Source organism: Neofelis nebulosa, chromosome 11 (genome assembly GCF_028018385.1).
Source record: "Neofelis nebulosa isolate mNeoNeb1 chromosome 11, mNeoNeb1.pri, whole genome shotgun sequence".
NCBI classification, from domain to species: Eukaryota; Metazoa; Chordata; class Mammalia; order Carnivora; family Felidae; genus Neofelis; species Neofelis nebulosa.
This window is the reverse complement of record NC_080792.1, coordinates 17,464,687-17,480,531: the sequence shown is the minus strand read 5'-3', so window position 1 is coordinate 17,480,531 and position 15,845 is coordinate 17,464,687. Positions and strand designations below refer to the sequence as shown.

Below are 15,845 nucleotides of genomic sequence, written 5' to 3'. Positions count from 1 at the left end.
TCAGTAACATCAGCCATTATTAGCTGGTGGGCAGGTGAATGTGCTGGATGAGGGCGGACGGGCAGGGTGGGACACACCTTCCGGGGAAAGCCTCTGTGGCCCAGAAATGTGGTCACTGGAAATCCCTGGGAACTTACTGGCAATGTAGGATCCCAGGCCCCTCCCTAGACGCAGGGAATCAGAAGCTGTTTCCAACAACTTCGCCAGTGATCTGCACGCACGAACAAGTGTGAGAAGCATGACCCTACACGAGCCCACGAAGCTCGAGGGAATGAGCCAGACACTCCCTGCCCCTGGGGAGATGCCGATGCTGAGTCTGGACCTTCAGACGTTAAGCCCGTAGACATCTTACGAGGGAAACTCACTTTCAAGGGAGAAGCAGTCCTCCCCGCTGCCCTACCCAGCTTCCTACTCCACATCTGATTTCCCAGGCCCAGTAACCTGTGACCTCAGAGACAACTGGAATGTGTCCCCTTTTGTCCTGACAGTAACCTGATAGATGGCTCGCAGGGGTGGGGTGGCATGTTAATTTCAAAGTGACACAAGAGACGCAGTGGAGCCTGCCCAACAAGCAGGGCTGGCCGCTTGCCAACTGGGACACTAAGGCCCTGGCAGTCGGGGGCTACCTTAGAACTTGGCATTAAAAGTAAAGGCTACGTGGGGTTAGGGCTGGGAGGCTGGAGGGGCTCGTGGGGTGACAAGTGTTGCTGTTTGCCACTTGTTCCAAAAGGATAGACCATGGCTCGGAATATATGGGACACAGGAAGCAGCCCTTTCCTTTAAAAATACAACCACCTAGGGGCACCTGGGTGGCTCAGGTCATGATCTCACCGTTGGTGGGTCTGAGCCCCTCATTGGGCTCTATTGCTGACAGCTCGGAGCCTTCAGCCTGCTTTGGATTCTGTGTCTCCCTCTCTCTCTCTGCCTCTCCCCTGCTCATGCTCTCTCTCTCTCTCCCTCAAAAATAAATAAACATTAAAAATTAAAAAAAAAATAGGGGCGCCTGGGTGGCACAGTCGGTTAAGCGTCCGACTTCAGCCAGGTCACGATCTCGCGGTCCGTGAGTTCGAGCCCCGAGTCAGGCTCTGGGCCGATGTCTCGGAGCCTGGAGCCTGTTTCCGATTCTGCGTCTCCCTCTCTCTCTGCCCCTCCCCCGTTCATGCTCTGTCTCTCTCTGTCCCAAAAATAAAAAAAAAATGTTGAAAAAAAAAATTAAAAAAAAATAGAACCACATACTGTAATACTGGGTGCATGTCTCGCCACATTTGTCCAAACCCACAGAATGCACTACACCAAGAGTGAACCCTAATGTAAACCACGGACTCTGGGTGATAATGATGTGTCAATGGAGGGTCATCGACCATAACACATATCCCATGCTGCTGGGGGATGATAGCAGGGGAGGCTGTGCATGTGTGGGGGCAGGAGGCATAAGGGACTCTCTCTATCTCCTGCTCAATTTTGCTAAAAACTACTCTAGGAAAGTCCGTTTTTTAAAATAAAAAGAAAATTATAATTTATCATTGAATCAGCTGTAGGAAAGAAGGGAAAAAACAAGGTTGAGGCCTGGGGCAGTATGCTTCTTAAAAAAAATCACAGTGGGGCGCCTGGGTGGCGCAGTCGGTTAAGCGTCCGACTTCAGCCAGGTCACGATCTCGCGGTCCGTGAGTTCGAGCCCCGCGTCAGGCTCTGGGCTGATGGCTCGGAGCCTGGAGCCTGTTTCCGATTCTGTGTCTCCCTCTCTCTCTGCCCCCCCCCCCCCCCCGTTCATGCTATGTCTCTCTCTGTCCCAAAAATAAATAAAAAACGTTGAAGAAAAAAAAAATCACAGTTATAGGGGCGACTGAGTGGCTCAGTTGGTTAAGCATCCAACTCTTGATTTCGGTTCAAGCCATAATCCCAGGGTCGTGAGATCAAGCTGGATGTCGGGCCTGCTTAAGATTCTTTACCTTCTCTCTCTGTCCCTCCCCTGCTCAAAAAACAAAACAAAACAAAACACACACACACAATTATAATAGAAATAACTTAGAGCCGAGATGTCCAATCCAGAAGACCTTAGCTATTTGTGACTAATGAACATTTGAAGTGTTCCTAGCACAACTAAAGAACTAAATTTTAAATTCTATTTAATTTTAATTAATGTACATATAAATTAAAAAACTGATGTGTGTGATACAGTTAGTAAAAATCGTAAGTAGGCTTGGAACAATTTGAGGATATGAATCTACTCTTTCAATTGTGAATTTCATGAAATCTACATACAGATCAAGTATTTCCAGTAAATAGTTAGCATCCAAATTGAGATACAACATAAGTGTAAAATTTTGAAAACTTAAATAGCGGAAAAAAGAATATAAAATATCTCATTCATTTTTATATGGATTCTTTTTTAGAGAAAGACAGAGTGCAAGCAGGGGACAGGGGCAGAGGGAAAGAGAGAGAAAGAGAGAGAGAGAAAAAGAAAAAGAGAGAGAGAATCTTTAAGCAGGCACCACACTCAGTGCAGAGCCTGAAACGGGGCTTGATCCCACGACCCTGGGATCATGACTTAAGCTGAAATCAAGAGTCGGGTGTTCAACCAACTGAGCCACCTAGACGTCCCTTATATGGGTTATATATTGAAATAATATTTTGGTTAAATTTTTTAAAATGTTTATTCATTTCTGAGAGAGAGAGCATGAGCAGGGGAGGGACAGAGTGAGGGGGGACAGAGGACGCTGTAAACCTGGACATGTTCTGGGCAGAGTCCTGAAAGGGCCCAGGAATTACTGCCTGGACTGGCTGTGGAGCCCATGGCCTTGCCCTTACTCTCTGAGGCCTCCTGGGTTCCAACATGTTGTACTTACTTTATTTTTTTATTTTTTTATTTTTTTATTTTTTAACGTTTATTTATTTTTGAGACAGAGACAGAGCATGAATGGGGGAGGGTCAGAGAGAGGGAGACACAGAATCCGAAACAGGCTCTAGGCTCTGAGCGGTCAGCACAGAGCCCGACGCGGGCCTCGAACTCACGGACCGCGAGATCATGACCTGAGCTGAAGTCGGACGCTTAACCGACTGAGCCACCCAGGCGCCCCAAGTTGTACTTACTTTTTTTTTTTTTTTTTTTTAATTTATTTTTGGGACAGAGAGAGAGCATGAACGGGGAGGGGCAGAGAGAGAGGGGGACACAGAATCGGAAACAGGCTCCAGGCTCCGAGCCATCAGCCCAGAGCCTGACGCGGGGCTCAAACTCACGGACCGCGAGATCGTGACCTGGCTGAAGTCGGACGCTTAACCGACTGCGCCACCCAGGCGCCCCAAGTTGTACTTACTTTAAATCAAGCTGGCCACGTTCCAGATAAGTTGCCATTTTTCTTTATTGTTTTCTCTTCCACATCAGATTTTTTAAGCCAAAAACGATTGGGATTTGCACAATCTGTGTCATGAATACGTTCCTTTTCTGATGTCTGAAATAAAAACCTGAAGAAGGATATCCGGACTTGCTTTGAGGTACTTTGTGTTTAAATTGCCCTTTCTGGCTCTAGCAGTCTTGTGGCTGCTGTAACAAATTACCACAAACTCACTCGTTGAAAAGAACACAAAGTTAGGGGTGCCCGGGTTGTGTCTGACTTCAGGGCAGGTCATGATCTCATAGGTTGTGAGTTCAAGCCCTGCATCGGGCTCTGTGCTGACAGCTCAGAGCCTGGAGCCTGCTTTGGATTCTGTGTCTCCCTCTCTCTCTTTCTCTGCCCTTCCCCCACCCCACCCCTGCTCAAAAATAAACAAACATTAAAAAAAAAAAGAATACAAATTTATTATCTTACAGTTCTGCAAGTCAAAAAGTCCAACATGGATCTCACTGGGCTGGAATCAAGGTATCAGCAAAAATGCATTCTTTCTAGAGGCTCCAGAAAAGAATCTCCTTGCCTTTTCCAGCTCCTGGAGGCTGGCTGCATTCCAACAACTCATGGCCTCTTCCTCCAAATAAATTCAAAGCCAGCAGCATGGGATCTTCAAATCTTTCTCAGACTCTGACCCTCTTCTCACCTTCTCTCTTAGAAGGGCCTTGTGATTACATTTGGATGACCAGATAATCTAGGGTAATCTCCCCACATCGAAATGCTTACCTTACATCTATAAAGTCCCGTTCACTACATAAGGTAATATATTCACCAGCTCTGGGGACCAGGGCAGGGACCCAATCTTTGCAGGCATTGTCCTGCCCACCACAGCGTAAAGGGCCTAGACAACCTGCTGGGGTGGCCCCTCAGCCAGCACTCAGCTGCCTTCGTTCCAGAAGAAGAAATTGGGCATATTTGCTTTTCCAGAATCGTGGAGTCTCCCAGTCTGAGTTTTGAGATGGTTAAATGCTGATTTTCCAGATATCAAAATTCTTATTGACACATGCCCCAGAATGGCCTGTGAGAGATTTACAGACTACTTGCTATGGGCTAAACTGTGCCCCCTGCCCCGCAATTCCTACGTTGAAGCCCTAAACCCTGCACCTCAGAATGACACTATATTTGGAGATGGGGCCTTTAAAGAGGTAATTAAAGTAAAATGAGGTCATTAGGGTGGGCCCTGATCCAATATGACTGGTGTCATTACAAGAAAGGGAGAATAGGACATAGACACCACACACGTGCAGCAAGAAGGCGGCCATCCACAAGCCATAGAGGGAGGCCTAAGAAGAAATCTACTTGACCAACTAACCCTTTGGCTTTGGACATCCAGCCTCCAGAACTGTGAGAAAACGAATTTCCATTGTTTAAGCCAGCCGGTCTATGGTCTTTCGTTATGGCACCCCTACTAAACTAAAACACTACTTTTCCATATTCGTACCGTTGTAGTGTCAGAAATGAATGATTACAATTCGAATCTTTTCCTATTACTTTGGTTTACAAATTTTCTGAAGTTCTTGGCACACCCGCTGAGTTGAAATCCCCTTTCGCAAGTGGGCTCATCGGATCACATTGAGCCGGTGTTCGACTCAACAGTGATTGGGCATTTCCAACTATCGGGTACTGTGTCTGCTCAACAAAGCTCGCCCCTGACCCATAAGGAATCGATGTCTAGTGGAGCGAACAAATCAGTAGACTGTCCATCTAATCCAGTGTAATCGATAAGAGAGGCTCGCAAGTCCGTGACATGAAGAACGGTAGTACTTTATCGAAGGGAGTGGATCAGGGCAGGATGGCGAGGGGGGACATGAGGATTCCGGAAGTATTCCAAAACGAGTGACATCTGAACACCGGGCCTTAAGGAATCAGCCAGATGCCGTCAAGGTCAGGCCCTTAAAAGGACTTCCCCCTGTGTTCCAGGGGCGGAAGATTCTATGTTAACTGGAGGCGTTAGGTAGGAAGATGTCGTAACTTGAGTCCCCTTGGAAAAACCGACCACGAGACAAGAATGTGGAGGCAGTTAGTTTATCAGGGAGGTGACCTCAGGAAGAGTGTGAGTCCGGGAAGGGAGGACAGCCAGCACATGACTACACATGTTGCAGCTGTGGACACACAGAGCCCCTCTACAGAACGGTGTGGCACATGCCTTAGAATCATCCTATGGGAACAGGAGGTTTTCCTACCTCCAGCTACCTTGTCGTGTGTGGCCAATCCCCCTCCCAGGCCATGAAGAAAGGAGGTGGGGAGCTGTGGGGTGCTGCAAACTGTCTTCACCTGCAGCTGTGGGTAAGCCCAGGTGACTGAGGAGGGTTGGGGCCTGAGCATCATTTGCATCTGCCTCGGGGACAACCAGATAATTCCATAAACCATCTGGATGTTGGAGTCAATCAATGGGGTTCTTTAACCCCGATGATTCTGACGCTCCTCCCCCTCAGAAGCATCAGCCTCGACTTGTTCTGTGCTGACCTGATTTCCTTAGGGAACGTGAATTCCAGGCTTGTCACTTAAAATAGATGTATCATGAGCATGTAAATTAACCGCTTTGAGTTCTGTGGGCCAGCTCACATTTGTATTCCACGGATTAATACCAAATGTAGGGCATTAACGTAGTGCCTGGAACACGCGGACCCTGTGAACGGTTGCTATTTTTACCGATGACAACACTTGTTTCTCCGCACCATCTGTGCAAACTTTGGACCAGGTGATGAACTTGAGGTGATGATGTGAGAAAGAGCACCTCCACAAAGTTTCGTCCTCAGGCTCTTTACACAACTTCCTGGAATGCCTTGCTTATTGCTTTGCTTGGGTAAATGAAAATTCCATTTCAGGAAAAAACGCCTTCCTAAAGTGTCACGTGAGTGTCACGCAATGAACGCCAAAATAGCAAGATCGTCCTTTATAAGAACTTACAGCCTCCCAGTGAATAGACTGAGCTCTGGTTTAAATTAGGTACAAATGGAAGCTATTGTAGACCATACGGATGCTTTTCTTTTTTTTTTTAACGCTTATTTATTTTTGAGACGGCGCAAGCGGGGGAGGGGCGGAGAGAGGGGGAGAGAGGATCCGAAGCAGGCTGTGCACCGACAGTAGCCTGATGCGGGGCTTGAACTCACGAACCATGAGATCATGACCGAGCCGAAGTCAGACGCTCAACGGACTGAGTCACCCAGGTACCCCAAAGGGATGCTTTTTAGTAATTTACTGCATTAGTCCACCAAATGGCTCCCAGATCACTTGGGGCTCTGAATTCTGAGGCTGACCTTATGTCTCCGTCTGTTGGGACTGCTATCACAAAATACCACGGACTGGGTAGCTTAAGCAACAGAAACGTATTTCTCATAGTTCTGGAGAACCAATGCAGTTCCAGGTGAGGACTCTTTTCCTGGCTTGCATATGGCTGCCTTCTTGCTGTGTCTTTACATGACACAGAGGGAGAGAGAGAAGAGAGAGAGAGAGAGAGAGAGAGAGAGAGAGAGAGAAGGAGAAAGACACACACACATACACACACATACATATAACTGGGGGAGGGAGGTAGAAAGAGGGAGGGAGGGAGCAGAGGGGAAGAGAGAGATGGGGAGGGAAGAGGAGACACACACGGTGAGGGGGAGGGGGAGGGAGAGAGAGCCAGCTGTGGTCTCTCTTCCTCTTCCAATGAGGACACTAATCCCATCATGGGGGCTCCAACCTCATGATTTTGTCCAAACCTAATCACCTCCTAAAGGCTCACCTCTGAATACCAACACTCTGGGAGTTAGGGCTTTAACACTGGATGTGGGAGAGGGGGCACAACGTTCAGTCATGACCCCTTGCTTACCATCACAGAGCAGCTCTCCTTCTGGGGAAATATGACATCTCACATAATACAGTCTCACAATATACGATTCCAGGAAAACGGTAAGAAAGGGGATTTTGCCCATATTTATTGGTTCTATTTTTTGTTAATGTTTATTTATTTATTTTGAGAGAGAGAGAGAAAGAGAGAGAGAGAGAGAGAGAGAGAGAGAATCCCAAGCAGGCTCAGCACTGTCAGCTTGGAGCCCAACACGGGGCTCAATCCCACGAACTGCGAGATCATGACCTGAGCCAAAATCAAGAGTCGGAGGCCCAACCGACTGAGCCACCCAGGTGCCCCAGTTCTATTTTTAACAATATTAACTCATGTGTAGGCCCCGTGGATGCTCATGGGACCTTTATTCAGCGTCTAACTTTCAGCTTCCACGTTCACTGATCAAAGAGAAAGGTTCTCCTGCTAGATTTGGGGCAGTCTCTAAAGGGATTTAGAAAAGTTGTAGTATTATTATATACACTATTTTTCAAGAAAAATGGAACGGAGCTTACTTATACTGTAAAGTAGCTAAAAGAAGAGAACAGAGGCTATTTCCACTTAAAAGTCACCAGTTTTTGTCAGTTCCCTTAGGTAAGAGCTGAATGAGTGATTTTGAGACGAGCTCGTTTATGTTAGAACTGCAGTGAGATGTAAAGGTATCGAACAAAAGATCGACCAGGGGTTTAACTTAGGGTCCATGGGACCACAGGTGAAGAGCTGGATGTTTCTCTCATGAAGCCAAATTTTTCAAGGGAAGAGACTACGGGTATAATGCTTTGTCATTTGTTTATGAGCATTTTCTCATATCAAATGTTTCCGAAGTATGATTTTTTTTTTAATGTTTATTTATTTTTGAGAGACAGAGAACGAGTGGAGGAGGGGCAGAGAAAGAGGGAGACACAGAATCTGAGGCAGTCTCCAAGCTCTGAGGTGTCAGCATAGAGCCTGATGCGGGGCTGGAACTCATGAACCAGTAGATCTTGACCTGAGCCTACGTCAGACCCTTAACCGACTAAGCCACCCAGGTGCCTATCAAGGTATGATTTTTTTTAAATTTTTTTTTATTTTTTGGGACAGAGAGAGACAGAGCATGAACAGGGGAGGGGCAGAGAGAGAGGGAGACACAGAATCAGAAACAGGCTCCAGGCTCCGAGCCATCAGCCCAGAGCCTGACGCGGGGCTCGAACTCACGGACCGCGAGATCGTGACCTGGCTGAAGTCGGACGCTTAACCGACTGCGCCACCCAGGCGCCCCCAAGGTATGATTTTTAATGGCTGCGTTGTGTTCCAAAGGATTTTGTACTGCAGTATTTAACCAGCCTCCTGCCCCCACCCCCACCACTGTTAAAATATCTAGAGTGTTGCCACAGTCTCATGCTGCAGTGAACCTGTCCGGCTAGCTGTGTTTATAGCTCTGATCACTGAATTAGGTTAATGACTGGGCCAAAGTTTGCATTTTAAAGGCATTAGTGGGGTGCCTGGGTAGCTCAGTCAGTTAAGTGTCAGACTCTTGATTTTGGCTCAGGTCATGATTCCAAGGTCATGAGATTGGACCCTGAGGCAGGGTCCATCCTGAGCATAGAGCCTGCTTAAGATTCTCTCGGGGCACCTGGGTGACTCAGTCGGTTGAGCTTCCGACTTCGGCTCAGGTCACGATCTCACCGTCTGTGAGTTCGAGCCCCACGTCGGGCTCTGTGCTGACAGCTCAGAGCCTGGAGCCTACTTTGGATTCTGTGTCTCCCTCTCTCTCTGACCCTCCCCCGCTCATGCTCTGTTTCTCTCTGTCTCAAAAATAAAATAAAACCTTAAAAAAAAATTAAAAAAAATAAATAAAGGTATCAGTAAATATGGCCAATTTGCCATCCAGAAAGGTGATACCAATTTTCACTACCACCAGCAGTATAGGAGAAAGTCTGTTTCCTCACAGTCTTATCAGCTGAAGGTATTATCACTTTAAAAACAGTCTGTCAAAACTGACAAAGGAAGGAGGGAAAGAAAGAAGGGGTGAAAGAAGGGAGAAAGTAATTTGATAAGTTTATGAAGCAATTGTACATTTTTCTTTCTGGATTGACCATTCAATTCCTTGCCTATTTGGATTAAGCTGTTCACCCTTTCTTACTCGGTTTTCTTTGTCGATACCTCACCAGTACATACTTTTCTAAGTTTTCATTTGTTTTTAAATTCTGTTTGTGGGTTTTTAATATGCAAGATTCTTCTATCATCAGATTTATCAATTCTCCCCCTTAGGCTTAGAGAGCCGTTCCTCACCTTGAGATTCACGTTTTCTTCTACCCTATTTGATATTTATTTTGGTAGCTGATGTGGAATTAGGGATTCACAGGACTTTCGTGCCTGGGAAACTTATAGATCGCCATGTTCAACCCCTTCAGTTTAAGGAAAAACTACAGGAAGAGGCCCAGGGAGAAGGAGAAATGACTCAGGGACATACAGCTGGTTAATGACAGAACCAGGACCAAAATTACAGATTCCTTGACTTCAGTTTATTCTCCTTTTAAAAAATATTAGTTTCCTTTTTTTTTTTTAATTTTTTTCAATGCTTTTATTTATTTTTGAGGAATAGAGAGACAGAGCACAAGCAGGGGAGAGGCAGAGAGAGAGAAGGAGACACAGAATCCGAAGCAGGCTCCAGGCTCTGAGCTGTCAGCATGGAGCCCAACTGGGGGCTCGAACCCATGAACAGTGAGATCACGACCTGAACCAAAGTCGGACACTTAACCGACTGAGCCACCCAGGGCACCCCCAAAATGTTAGTTTTCAATAATGCAAGTACCAAGTGAATATAGTTTCCTTAAAAACTATAACATTACCAATCGCACGTCCGAATGCAAGTTTCCTATTTCCCTTCCTGGAGTGGTCACCGTTGTCATTTTGGCGTGGATCCTTCTACACTTAACAAAAATAATTTTATGTGGATCATTCTGTGATACACCTTCCTTACTCTACCTTATGTTTAGAGATCCCCATCATTTGAACAGGCCACACTTTTATTCAGCCATTTCTGCATAAATGTTTCCTTAGACAAACAATTCTGCAGCACATTATGGTGCATGTCTCTCTGGGGCCGTGAAACTATCACTTAGTGGGTAATGCCCTAATTTTAAAAGATATCACCGGGGCGCCTGGGTGGCGCAGTCGGTGAAGCGTCCGACTTCAGCCAGGTCACGATCCCGCGGTCCGTGAGTTCGAGCCCCGCGTCGGGCTCTGGGCTGACGGCTCGGAGCCTGGAGCCTGGTTCCGATTCTGTGTCTCCCTCTCTCTCTGCCCCTCCCCCGTTCATGCTCTGTCTCTCTCTGTCCCAAAAATAAATAAAAAACGTTAAAAAAAAAATAAAAAAATAAAAAAAATAAAAGATATCACCAAGTTACACTCTTGCTGGCAACATACCCATTTCTCCATAATCTCAACACCTTGATATTATCTATCATCCTTTAAACGTTTTGCCTGATGGGTGAGAAACATTATATTTTTTAAATTGATATTTTCCTAATTACACAAGAGGTTAAATGTCTCACATGTTTACTGACCATTTTATTTCCTCTTCTATGAAATTCATATGCATTTACTTTTATCTTTCTTTAAAATTCAATTGTTAGGGATATTATTCTTACCCTAACTTATATATATATATATGTTATATATATATTTTTTATATACTTATAAAATTTATATATATTATGTTAAATATAAATAAATATAAATATTACAAAAATAAATATTAAATATATATATAAGTTATATATATTTTTTATATACTTTGGAAACTAATCTCTGTCTGTTATATATATCCTACATATTTCTTCCAATATGTCACTTCCTTCAATTTTGTTTATGGCATTTTTTTGTTGTTATATGGAAATTAACTTGATGTCACAAAATGATCAATGTTTTTCTTTCTTTCTTCTCTTTATTTTTTCTCCCTCTCTCTCCCTTTCTTTCTCTCTCCCTTTCTTTCTCTCCCTCTCTCCCTTTCTTTCTTTTCTTCCTACCCTCCCTCCCTTCTTCCTTCCTTCCTTCCTTCCTTCTTTCTTTCCTTCCTGTCTTATTGTGTCCCAAGATCTTATGGTTTTCAAGTTCTTAAAAATGGTTTCCAATTTATTTTCTAGAAATTTATTGTTTAGGCTTTTTGTTAATATATTTAATAGAGAGATCCATCTGGAGTTCATTTGGGGTCCACTGGAATGAACTAGTCTTATTTTTTTTTTCTCCATATAAATGGCCAACTGTGTCAGCATCGAAGATTTTGTTTCTCTCCTAAAACTTGAGACGCTCTTTCCACCATAAGCCAAATTCCAGTATATTCTTGGGGCTGATTCTGCACTCACTACTCAGTTTGGTTTATCTATTGATCTATCTGGGGCCGCTCCCACCCAGGTTTGACAACCGCAGCTTCGTCATTTGTATTGATAGACCGATGGTTAGTCCAATGTTTCTCCTGCCCCATCATCAGTGAAGCAAGTTCGTTTTCAGTCACAGCCCCAAATCACCAATAAGGCATGTCTCTGGCCCTCAGCTCCCACCCAAGGCGGTGGGAGGGCTCAAACCCACCCATGCAGCCAAGCGACCCTCCTGTCTCTGGCCTCCACTGCTTCCGCCCAAATTCCTGTCACCGAACTACTCCTTAAAATAAAACTCAGCTTCAGATGGCGCACCTGTTTTGGATTAGTTACAATAAATCAGGATCCGTATTTATTTCGGCTGGCGGACAGGTGAAGAATAAGCTGTTTACAGCGGGTCAGCTAGAAAGCAGACATCCAAATCGCGAGGTTCCCCCCCCCCCCCCCCCCCCCCCCGCCCAGGGCCAAGGGGTTACACTTGACAAGCCCCAAGCTTCCTGTTGCTTCCAAAATCCTGTGATTCTTTACGGGAACACCTCAAGCGGTAGTATTCACGCTAGATCTTGGTCTAATTACGCCCGTGGTTGGAGTTTTACTGCCCACGAGGGCCACCCAGAGCTCTTGTTACAGGGCAGATTCAACAAGCCGGGGGTAAAATGTAGAGATCTGTAACTGTTTTAATGTTTATTCATTTGTTTTGAGAGAGACAGAGAGAACGTGACGGGGGGAGGGGTAGAGAGAGAAAGAGAGAGGATCCCAAGCAGGCTCTGCGCTAACTGCCCAGATGTGGGGCTTGAGATCCTGACCTGAGCTGAAACCAAGAGTCGGGCGGTTAACCCACTGAGTCCCCCAGGTGCCCCTAGAGATCTGTGTTCTTAAACATGCACCTTAGCGAATGATTCCAGTGCAAATAACCCAGGCCCTCACTTTGCACTGCTCTGAGCCCCTGAGAAGGAGGCCTTCAGCTCCTGGGAGGGGGGTGGAGGGGTGGGGGGGTGGTCCCTGTGCACAGGATCTACAATGAGTTATCTGTCTGAGATGGGTTAGTAGGGGAATGAGGTCAGTATAATGCAGATGCATTCATATGCGATTTTCTCCTAGGCCAGGGGGCCCTGAGTAGCTGCAATAAAGTATAGAATCTTGGGCAGGAAAGGGAAGGGCCTTCAGCTCAATTTTTGCATTGGCAGCAGACTCTCTGAAGGCCTCTTTGCATAAAATAAAAAATGACATGTGTCCTGTAGTTCCTCTCTCCTGAGACATGCACTCTAGACCTGTGTGTCTGAGGGCAGCGTGCACCCCCAGGCCCAGCTCCCCCAACCCCAGGCCCAGCTCCCCACCCCTCCCCCACCCCCCAGGCCCAGCTCCCCACCCCTCCCACACCCCAGGCCCAGCTCCCACCCCTCCCCCACCCCCCAGGCCCAGCTCCCCACCCCTCCCCCACCCCAGGCCCAGCTCCCCACCCCTCCCCCACCCCCAGGCCCAGCTCCCCACCCCTCCCCCACCCCCAGGCCCAGCTCCACAGCAGCCATGCTGGCCAGAGACCCAATTCTGTCCCTGCTGCCTCAGCACCCTCTGACTTGCCTAACTAAAGGGCTGCCAGCATTTCCACTCAGTTATCTTGTGTATTTTTAATATGTACCATGGCAACCATTGGCTAACCTGAGCTGCCCCCCTGCGCAGTCCAAGTGAACTTCCTGGTTCAAAAAGCACCTTTTTTTTTTTTTTTTTTTTTGCTTTTGGTTCTGGCTTTAAAATGACCTGTTTATGAAGAGACCTGTGAGGAATGCTGTTTTTCTCAGGAGCCCCGACAATTTAAAGGGTGTGATTTTGCAGAATATGGGGGGTTTCGGGAATACATCTATTGCACCCAGAGCAGCGACATCTGAGACTGTGGAGAATACCCACGGCCTGTTTGAGACGCAGCACTCAATAACCTGGTGCTTTGTTCTTCAGCTAAGATTGCGGGAAGTCAGGGGCAAAGGGCTCCAGAAATCCCTGAGAGAGCACTTTCATGAGGTGTGCAACCTTTAGCTCCCTGTGGCTCTGCTCTGTGGGTCTTCAGCCTGGAACCTCCCGGGGGACCCTTCCACTAAGGCCTCCAAGTCTATAACCCTGAGCCCTACTACCCTAGACTCACTGAGCTCAGGACTTCTGGGGGTCGGGCTTAGGTATCTGTACTTCGAGCAAATAGCAGGGAAGGTCCAAAGCCCAGCCAAGACTCTCAAATGTGGCAGCACAGAGAATCACCTGGGAGCTTTTAAAACCCCCAATGCCCAAGCCACACCTAGACCAAATTACCTCCGAATCTCTGAGACCTGAACTCAGGAAACAGGATGTTTAGGTCCCAGGTGACGTCATGTGTAGCCAGTCAGCCAGACCACTGCTTGAGGGTCTTTTCTTTTCTTTCTTTCTTTATTTATTTTGAGATAGAGAGCAGGAGCAGGGGAGGGGCATAGAGGGAGAGAAGAGGGAATCCCAAGCAGGCTCTGACGTGGGGCTTGAACTCAGGCACCATGAGATCATGACCTGAGCAGAAATCAAAAATTGGATGCTTAACCAGCTGAGCCACCCAGGCACCCTGGGTTTTTTCTGAGAAAGAGCTCCTCTCTGTAGACCAGGGCTTCTGGAACTTCTGTGTGTATAGGAATCACCCAGGAATCCGGTTAAAATGCAGATCCTGATTTGGCAAGGCCGGGCAGGGTCTGAGATTCTGCACTTTGACAAACTGGTCTGCAGACTGCACTGTGAGCAACAAGGCTGTAATGAGTTTCCATTGATTATTTAACAATGACTGAGTACGGGCATTAGCTGACCTGCAGGTGCACGGCAGTGATGGTATTTGGCAGAAATGGCACAGTGGACTTCGTGGTGAAAAACAAAACAAATGTTCGGAGCTCCTGGGTGGCTCAGTCGGTTGAGCATCCGACCTCGGCTCAGGTCATGATCTCCCGGTTTGTGGGTTGGAGCCCTGCATCGGGCTCTGTACTGATGGCTCAGAGCCTGGAGCCTGCTTCGGATTCTGTGTCTCCCTCTCTCTCTGTCCCTCCTCTGCTCGTGCTCTCTCTCTGTCTCCCAAGAATAAATAAATGTTAAAAACAAAACAAAAAAATAAATGTTTGTGTTATTTGCTGGGTCAGCCATGGAGTCGTGCTGACGAGAGGCCTGACTGCCACATGCTAAGAGATGAGCAGTTACAAACTTCTGCCTTCCTGTTGTCCGCAGAGAGCTGGCTTTCTGGAGTCTGTTTTAACAGTTGTTATTGGGGGGGCAGGGGAATAAATGCATTTTATTATGCAGATGAATTTAAATTTCGGGTTGCTCTATCCCAGGTATGAAAACTACGTTACAAGGAGGTTGAGATTATCTGCTATTTTCCTATGCTAAAAAAAAAAAAAAAAAAAAAAAAAAAAATTATTGGAGGGCTATGTGTCCTGCCTATCACTGGATGGCCATGCACATTTCAAGCTGTCATATACTGTGTCATCCCTGCACCACCTGCTTAGCTACTAGGCTGAACTCAGATGAGCATGAAGTCTCCTAACAGTTATCACACGAGCCCACACCGGTGATAAATTTCAATAGATTTTCATGAATACACTCACACACAAGTAAAACTGAGAAAATCTGAATAAGATCACTAGATAGTATCAATATCAGTATCTTAGTTATGATATTATGCTACGGTTTTACAAAATGTTACCATCGGGGGGACCCGGGCAAAGTGAAGTGCACAGCCTTCTCTCCATGTTGTTTCTTACAACCGTGTGTGCACCTACCATTATCTCAAGGAAGATTTCAGTTAAAAAAGGCATAGGGGCACCTGGCTTACCCTGGGCACTTGGGTAAACATCCGATGTCGGCACAGGTCACGATCTCACAGTTTGTGGGTCAGAGCCCTACATCGGGCTCTCTGCTGTCCGCACGGAGCCGGCTTCAGATCCTCTGTCTCCCTCTCTCTCTCTCTCTCTCTCTCTGCCCCTCCCCCACTCACACACTTGCTTTCTCTCTCAAAAATAAGTAAATATTTTTTAAAAAGGTATAAAATCACTTCCAGCCAGCCCTTGATATGCTTTCAATATAGGGGGAAAGGACAGAAGTATTAAGAAGGTAAATAAAAGGGGCACCTGACTGGTTTGGTCGGTAGAACATGTGACTCTTGATCTTGGGGTTGTGAGTTCAAGCCCCACATTGGATGCAGAGATTACTTAAAAACAAAATGTTAGTAAAAAAAGGCAAAATAATAAACAAAATAAGAACGATAATGCGCATTAAATGCTAACA

General features: G+C 46.4%; 1 protein-coding gene across 10 annotated transcripts in view; it reads right to left on the bottom strand.

Annotated features, from left to right (window-relative positions):
- The window catches only part of ALPK2 (alpha kinase 2), a 118,043-nt gene that overhangs the window by 54,565 nt on the left and 47,633 nt on the right, over positions 1-15,845 (bottom strand). The gene's annotated exons all lie outside the window — the stretch shown is intronic.